This window comes from Somniosus microcephalus, chromosome 16 (genome assembly GCF_052327205.1).
Source record: "Somniosus microcephalus isolate GS21.2 chromosome 16, FLI_Smic_1.0, whole genome shotgun sequence".
Lineage (NCBI taxonomy): Eukaryota > Metazoa > Chordata > Chondrichthyes > Squaliformes > Somniosidae > Somniosus > Somniosus microcephalus.
In genome coordinates this window covers 76759419-76768304 of record NC_141002.1, presented here as the reverse complement: position 1 = coordinate 76768304, position 8886 = coordinate 76759419, and the positions used below count along the sequence as shown (strand labels likewise).

General features: G+C 42.2%; 1 long non-coding RNA gene across 1 annotated transcript; it reads right to left on the bottom strand.

The window, feature by feature from the left end:
- Positions 1-3225: 3225 nt before the first annotated feature.
- LOC147106308 (uncharacterized) lies at positions 3226-6682 on the bottom strand. Its single transcript, XR_015081425.1, has 2 exons — positions 6034-6682; positions 3226-5929 (listed from the first exon to the last, which is right to left on the bottom strand). It is a non-coding gene; the product is annotated as an uncharacterized LOC147106308 (long non-coding RNA).
- Positions 6683-8886: the final 2204 nt, after the last annotated feature.

Sequence of the window (8886 nt, the reverse complement as noted above, 5' to 3'; positions counted from 1 at the left end):
TCCTCTCAGAGTGCGCTGTCATACCCACCACAAAATCTGCCCCAACATCTTCATTAACTTCAAGTTATCTCAAGATATTTTAGAATACATAAAATTGATTATGAGATATAAAAATAATTTATCTGTGGTTAAGTGATTTTAAGATAGCCAACCATTGTGAGACACCTGAGAAACAATGTGACCTGCCATAAATGGCTTTCAGAGATATCTTGCAATATTTTTCAGATCTAACATTCTCAACTGAATTGATCGATATCTGGAATCTATATTGAGACATCTGTAAGATTATTGTAAATAATTGAGTAAAATCACATTAATTTTGATTGTTCCAAACATATTTTAAAGGTTTCTATGTTAAAGGCGCTATATGAATGCAAGTTGTTGTTCTGTTCCAAATATATTTCAAAGATCACAATTTAGGCAATAGGCCTTCATTTTAACAGGGCCTAGATAAACAAACTCTGACAAATTATCAAGGCTCTCAGTAGATAAATAATTTAACAACCCCCATGGTTTCCAAAGAGAACTTTATTCAGGGTCTGTTGTATCTGAATCAGATATAATATTACCCTGTAATACCAATAGCCATGGCAGGGGAAAAAATTACATTAAATTGGACATCAACATTTACCTGGCCTGTGCTTTTTTTGGAGAAAAGATATTTTTCCTTTTGTTAGAATATGTAGCTTGACGTGATAATGTAGCCATGTAAAAGTGTGTAGCATCTCAAACTGTTACAGGAAACTTTCTGGTATCCGGCACAGATGGGACCGACGTGTTGCCGGTTCATCAACAATTCCAGATAACCGAACGCTGTAGTTAAAACATACGGAGCTTCTGAGCTCCATATCTAGCAACAAACCCTGTTGCTTAGCAACAGCTTCAAAACAATCAGCACAGCTTGCAAGCATCTCTGTAGCTTAGCAACAGCTTCAGTTAGACGCTTGCACAGCCAGAAATGAGTAAAAAAAAGTAACTAAAAGTAAAAAAAAGTTACTTGAACCGACTCCTGAATTTTGCCGGTTGACCGACATTTCTGGTTATTTAGTGGCCGGTTAATCGAAAGTTTCCTGTACTTTAGTACCCCTTTCAAGTGCAAGGAAGCTTATCTGCTTTCCAGGCACTAACCTAATAATGTTATGATAGCACAATGTTTAACACACCATGACACCAGTGTATTTTGGAATCGGGGATTTCACTTTCAAATCAAAATCTTCCGACAAAAGGAACAAGATCTTTTTTTCAGAAATGGCGCAGGCCCAATAAATGTTGCAGTATTCCAAGTCATTAAATGTTCTGAACAACTTTTGCATTTCCAACCATCTAATTTGTTAACTAATAGCTTTCACTTATCCTGCTACGTGACTTGTTCCTAGAGTTTCTAGAGTTTCTGGAGTTTGAATAATCACCAGTGAAGTTGATTAGGCCAATGTAAAAGCTCACATTTTGGTATGAAATTCCTCATGGCGATAATTCTACTGCTGAAAACCTGCTGATAAAACCAGCATGAAAACAAAATAGGAATTCCCATTGTGTACTCTCACAATATTTTCACAAAAAGTAATCACCCTTTGCTTCCTTTGTGACTTGACTTGGGCCAAGCAATTCTACTTGCCCCAAAATTGGGCGTGAACTAAACAGGGATACCGCTGTGCCCGCGCAATGACGGGGGCGACAGGTACAAACTAAATTCAGGTTTGCGCATCATTTGACTCTGATGATCGAGCTCTCCGCTACTTGAGCTGGTTATTGCCATTGAGTTGGGAGGGTGGGAAGTCAGGTAGGAGTGGCAACGTTTAAAGGGAGCCTGCTTCTCTTAAAGGGGAGGTGTATTTTGCCTGTGCAGCTTGCTTGTCTTGAAAGTTGGTACAGGAAAGATAGCTAGGAGTTCAGAAAATACCTTAGAAGTCCTTGTAGAAGAGGTCATCAGGGAAAAAGAGGCGCTGTTTCTGACTCTCAGAGGAAGGGGTTCAAGCCAAATTGCAATATTGGTCAGAGGTGGCTGAGCAGGTGAATGCACATAATATAATAGCAGTTGAAAGAAATTCAATGATCTGACCAGAGCTGCTAAGGTAAGACTTCTACTCACTCATACTCTCTGGTTAGCCCTGCACCACCTGTAGCCCCGGTGTCTCATTACACTCCTACAGTCACAGCAGCACACTTCACTGAACTTCCTTTTGCTGCTGCTTGCAAACTCTGTACCTGCTACAATTACTCCCCTCACTTTGCCACACCTGTGGCATTTTTCAAAGACCATCCACACTATTCCACCCTGATACACACATCTGCACAACAATTCAGCAGGCCACACTCTAACACATTCCCTTTCTTCTTATTGGAAAAGCTGGTAGACAATAGAGGGAGTAGTCACACACAGGAGGACCACCATCATTTCAAGTGCCCACCCCAATGGGAGAGATAGCCAGTGATGTGTTGGGAAGACGGCAGATCAGAAGTGTGCAACTGGTGAGGCCGTAGGATACGCTTTGAACAATATTTGACCATCTTGCTCCTCCTTTTCTCTTCTCACTGAACTCTATACCACACACGCTGTGCATCACACCCTGCTGCTGCTTTGAGCAGTCACTTAATCTGTTTCTGGTAATTGTTGCCACTAATTGCTAACTCTTGTGACTCGCTTCCCTTTCCAGGTCCATCACAGGTCACGGGCTCAGTTGGAGCAGAGGAAGAGTAGGATAGTCCTCTTGAAAATAGGCCAGAGGTCTGCTTTCTTGTTTTGCTGCCTCCTTAGGAAAAGAGACGAATCCTTTTGCCTTGGCAAAGAGTGAATCCGTGACCTGACTGATGCAGGAATGCACCGCAAATGGATTAATGTTGCTCATGTCACTTGTTGCGGCCTGCAATGACCCTGAAGTGTAGGAATCACAGTCACCTTCAGAACCACAAGCAATGAAGGGTGTGACCAAGTGCTGGGCTGCAGTTGGTGTTGCAACAAGTGACATAGCTCTGATATGGCCTCCCTGGTGAAGAGGAGCCATTGGATACACTGCTCCTCACTTAAATGGAGGCAGGGTGTTCAAGTCCTGTAAGGTCTCCTGAACCCTTCACTTTTTCACCCTCTTCTCCCACGCTCTCTGCTGCTCTTCCTCCTCCTCCTCTTCCCCCAGCCACAATGACAGACCAAGTAGCACAGCATGTTGCCAAAGGAAGTTTGTGCAGAAGCCCCTGGGCAGATTTGTCCTGCAGCTCCAAAAGAATAACTTGGAACAGCTTTTGTAGTAAACTACCGCAGCCAACACAGCCAAAATTAGGCACAGAAGTCCACTAGCAATCTAAAACAACTAACCAGGTATTTACCTAACAGCAGTTAGTACAGCCTCCCTTCCAACTGTTCCCACCCAGGATTTGTGGGCAGGTTTTTGGATGAGCAAATCCAATGCTCAGGAAGTTGAATTCGGCAGAAGGGTCGTTGCGCAGGACCTTCATTTACATATATATATATATTAGGCCCCCACCGGTTTTAGACCAGCACCCTGGATAACTAAAACATGCTTGACTCAATATGGTGTCTGGCGCACTTCTGGTGCACATTGAGCCTGAGAGATCACCTTGTCAAATTCAGAGGACTAATGCCTATTTTACCAGCACTAAGTCCTTGACATCAAGGCAGTATTTGACCAAGTGTGACATCAAGGAGCCCTAGTAAAACTGAAGTCAATGGGAATCAGGGGAAATTGCTCCACTGGCTGGAGTCATACCTAGCACAAAGGAAGATAGTTGTGGTGGTTGAAGGTCAATCATCACAGCCCCAGGACATCGCTGCAGGAGTTCCTCAGGGCAGTGTTCTAGGCCCAACTGTCTTCAGCTGCTTCATCAATGACCTTCCCTCCAACATAAGGTCAGAAATGGGGATGTTCGCTGATGACTGCACAGTGTTCAGTGCCATTCACAACTCCTCAGATAATGAAGCAGTCCATGCCCGCATGCAACGAGATCTGGATGACATTTAGGCTTGGGCTGATAAGTAGCAGGTAACATTTGCACCACAGAAGTGCCAGACAATGGCTATCTCCAACAAGCGAGAGTCTAACCACCTCCCCTTGACATACAACAGCATTACCATCGCCAGATCCCCCACCATCAACATCCTGGGGGTCACCATTCACCAGAAACTTAACTGGACCAGCCACATAAATACTGTGGCAACAAGAGCAGGTCAGAGGTTAGGTATTCTGTGGTGAGTGTTTCAACTCCCGACTCCCCAAAGCCTTTTCGCCATCTACAAGGCACAAGTAAGGAGTGTGATGAAATACTCTCCACTTGCCTGGATGAGTGCAGCCCCAACAACACTCAAGCAGCTCAACACCATCCAGGGCAAAGCAGCCCGCTTGATTGGCACCCCATCCACCACCGGCATACCGTGGCTGCAGTGTGTACCATCTACAAGATGCACTGGAGCAACTTGCCAAGGCTTCTTCGGCAGCACCTCCCAAACCCGCAACCTCTTCCACCTAGAAGGACAAAGGCAGCAGACGCATGGGAACACCACCACCTCCAAGTTCCCCTCCAAATCACACACCATCCTGACTTAGAGGTATATCGCCGATCCTTCATCATCGCTGGGTCAAAATCCTGGAACTCCCTCCTTAACAGCACTGTGGGTGTACCTTCACCACAGGGACTGCAGTAGTTCAAGGCAGCCCACCACCACCTTCTCAAGGGCAATTAGGGATAGGGAATAAATGCTGGCCTTGCCAGCAATGCCCACATCCCATAAACAAATAATTTTAAAAAGTTGAATTCCTCCCACTATCTGAATTCGTATTATTATGAACACTTTCTGAATCTCTCTCGTGTCCTTCACTTCCATTTCTCACTCGTGTCCTTCACTTCCATTTCTCCACTGTGAGCCATCAGAATGAATAGAATTATTAATATAAGCAATTTATTCTGATGAAATTGCCATTCTCTGACATATGCACTGCCTTGAGTCAGATACAAACCCTGACTATGGCCTTGGTGGAGTTATTTCCATATTAGTGACTAAAGATGATTACACAGATTGGACATGTTCTTCTAAGGCAGAAGCAACAGCAAAACAAATACATCAAGGCATTTTCTGCAGTCTCTTCCTAAAGGTCCACAGTAAAATTCAGTCTGTTCTCAATTATCGGAGCTGCTGGAGAGATGAAAGGCCAGCTCTTACAGAAATGAGTTTAGATAATTGGCAGTCAGCAATTGGAGCAGAGGAAGCACTAATATGGTTAGGATCTTTGCAATTCAGTACAAATCCAGACTTTACTAATATGCAAAGTAGTGCTATTTTTACAAATACAGATCAAACAGTCTGAAAAGAAACAAATCTCATCTGAACTGTTCCATCACTTTTGCTAACAACTTCAAATAACAATGTTGTTATTGCAAAAGCTGGGGGTGTCACTTGACCCTCACTTAATCACAATCTAGTTCTCTAAATCTTATTTTGTGGTTTACAAAGTAAAAGCCGTTTCTTTTTTTATGCTGCACTGTGGCAACCACATCAGATCTCCACTGAATTGCTTCAGATGAAGATTTTTTAATTATAACGAAGATGCAAGGGATTGAGAAATGTGGGATTTATATTTAAATATAGGGAAGGAGGGAGCTCACATGCTATCTCGGAAGCTCTTATGTCGGCATACCCTGCCTAACACAAAAATGTCAGGATCTCACAAAGATGATTGAGCACAGAAAACAAATGGATGCATGTGAAATGTCATCAGAGAAAAGCAGAGGTGGTCTAATGGCCTTGGCGCTAAAAAGAGTTCAATTGGCGTCTGAGTGACCAACATATGCTAATGATACTAGAGAAAATTCATAAGTAAAATAAAATATCCATCATGTCACTAGAAGCTGTTGGAGTAGATGCAGAGTGACCTGTGGAGTCTGTCTTTCGACTTTTCCCTTTATCTGAAATCTCCGTGAGCTGAAGAAGTAAAATGGGAAAATAATCGAATCATTTACTTCAGGAAATTAATTGCTTGTAGCTGGAAATGCTTGGTGGAAACCTGGTGTTGTGTGACTTCTTACATTGGTGGAAAGTAGACTGTGGCAGAAATTGTGGCAGCATGTTAATTGTCCTTGGAAAGAGAGTGGTCCAGATTTTCCTGCAATGGTGAGATTAGGACATACACCGTAAATTTTGCCGTCTGGTGTGCCGATCTGGCCGTTGATAACTTACTCTGTCTTTTCCTGCATTTCTAATTAGAATACGCTGCAGTAAGCATAACGGAGAATCGGAAACGGTACAGTCCACTGGCCATTGCACTTTCCGTCACTCCATCGACGGTTCCTGAAACCTCCACTTAAAATTGGCCTGTCGATGCTTAGTTTTGCCTGCCGTGGATTAAACAGTTGCACAAGTAATGATGTGCAATTGCTGAATTGCCGCTTTTAGACATTTATTTATACTTGTGGGATCTTTCAGCTAAACAAACTTGTGAAGTAGCAGATTAGCAACAATAAGTGCTTAAGGTGGGAAACGGTTAAAACAAAATTAAAAGAAAGAAATTGTTTTATTGACATGGCAATGCAATGTTTAACAACCTGTCTTTCATTAAGTCTCGATCAGCAAACACATTAGCACGTCATATCCCGAACGGCAAACACGCAATGTCCCAATTAGCATGTAATTTAAATGTAATCAGCTTCGATGTCAATTAATCAGACCGTTGCTCGGTCTCCAGCGCAGCGCCATTATTTTGAAGTCTAAGTGGCGGCAGCGTGAAAACTGCTTTAAATGCAGGAAAATTGCGATCGGCATTGATTGTGATGATTACCTGCCAACTGATTTCAGCAAGGGCAACGGAGTGGCAGTACTTAATGGTGTAAAAGAAGAATTTGCATTTATATAGCGTCTTTCATGACCTCAGGGCATCCCAAAGCAATTTACATCCAATGAAGTACTTTTGAAGTGTAGTCCTGTTGTAAGGCAGGGAAAGGCCACAGCCAATTTACAGACAGCAAGTTCCCACATAAAGCAGAGTATCTGATTGCTGTTTGTGGGAATTTGCAGTGCGCAAATTGGCTGTTGCGTTTCCTGATATTTCAAATGTGATGACACAAAGTTTAGAGCAAGTCACTTGCTCCATCATTTCCTCTTTCTCTTGCACCATTCAAGGGTCTGTACGCTGTAGATGCACCATTACGGTGGTGCAAGTCCCCGGGAAAATACAGGAAACTCGTATCCGGTACTGACAGGACCGGGATAGTGCCGGTTGATTAAAAATTCCGGATAATGGAGAGGTATACCTACCAAGGCTATTTTTAACAAACAAAAATTAAAAAAATCAAGAAATGTGCAGTATAATTGGGTACTCACCTACAGAATGTTGTGTTAAATGGATGGTGGAAGATGCTTGATTAAGTACAGTAATGCCAGTTGAGGGTAATCCATAACTCTTTAATTACTTAACAGTAAAACAAAACTTATAAACGACTGTATACTGTAGTTTTCGGAGTGAGAATTTTGCTGCTTATTAGAGAATTCTGGTTATTTAGGTGCCATTTAAACGAGAGTTTCTTGTATGGGCCAATATTTTGTGGGTGATTTTTAAAAGGTTTCTAAAGTAAATCAAGGTACTTACCAATAAAAGTAAAATGTTCCATTTATCTTAATTCACAGAATCTTTCACCTATATTTGGTTGTTTTCCACTGTTGAATTGCAATGATGGTATTAAACCTGGCAGAAAACATGGAGATAACCTAAAACGATCAGTCCTTCCCTTTCTGTACTACTCCAAGTTTTCAGGCTAAAAAAGACAAGATGTGAAATGTTATTTTACACTTGGTGCTGCGTGTTAAGTCTGGTTAAAGCTTTGCTAATGGACTTTCAGAGAAAATGCAGTTTTTTACTTGCATAAATTAGAATGAAAAGGCAGGAAATTATTCATCTATTAACCAATAAATAATTCAATGGCAAAAGCAGTTATACTCTAGCAGCATATCTAATCAGTGAGAATTTTGTTGCAATTGGTTCAGTAACTGTTACAGTGTTATTGTTAGGGGAATCGGGCTGCTGGGGAGTGCAGGTTCCACTGGGAGATACGTGCCCAGCCCGTCAACTACCACTGGGCTTTCAAACAGTCTACTGCACTGTGCTCACTGGCACTTTATAAACAGTGCTGGCCTCAGATGCAACCGGCTAAAGCTGCTAAGCCAAATGTTTCATCCTCTCGCATGGGAAATTGAAAACCTAAAAGACTTGGATACTTAATAAAACCATTGTCAGTACAAAGAAGGCCAGAGCTTACCAAAGTATTAATACAAACCACGCAAGTAAACAATGGCAAGTAAACAATGGCAAGTATTATCTCTCGAGTGGCTTAACTTAAATTGTAGTTTACTCTGTTTCTGATTTCAAAAATAATGACACATATAAAAGCAAATACTTTGGCTTCTATGCAATTGATCCATAAATCAGTCTTTCAAAATCCCAAACTGGCCATTTCAGTGACCAGGATTGTACAGATTTGCTGCTCTGCTTAATTATCCAACAGTTAATTGCTGTCAGGAGCTGGATTGGTTCAGCTGGTGTTCAGCCACGTGAAGTATGAAAATGAGAATTATTGCAGGCTAATAAAATCCTGTACAATTAACTCCCAAGGGGCAATTTTAACTCGGTCTGCCGGCTGAAAACAGGGCTGTAGCTGCCCCAAAATTGGAGTGCTGCACTTGCCACCATTCCTGCTTCGATCCTGTCCACTGCCATTTTCCCAGGATCTTTTCAAGGGTGTCCTTGGTGCCCGTCTGGTGGGAGCCTCATTAAATTATGCAAATTGAGGTCCTATGACATACATAGGATCTCAATTGCAAATTTGAGGTACAAATGCATAGAGCATGTACTGCGCACACTCTGCCCATTTGTACTATGTGGTAAGCGG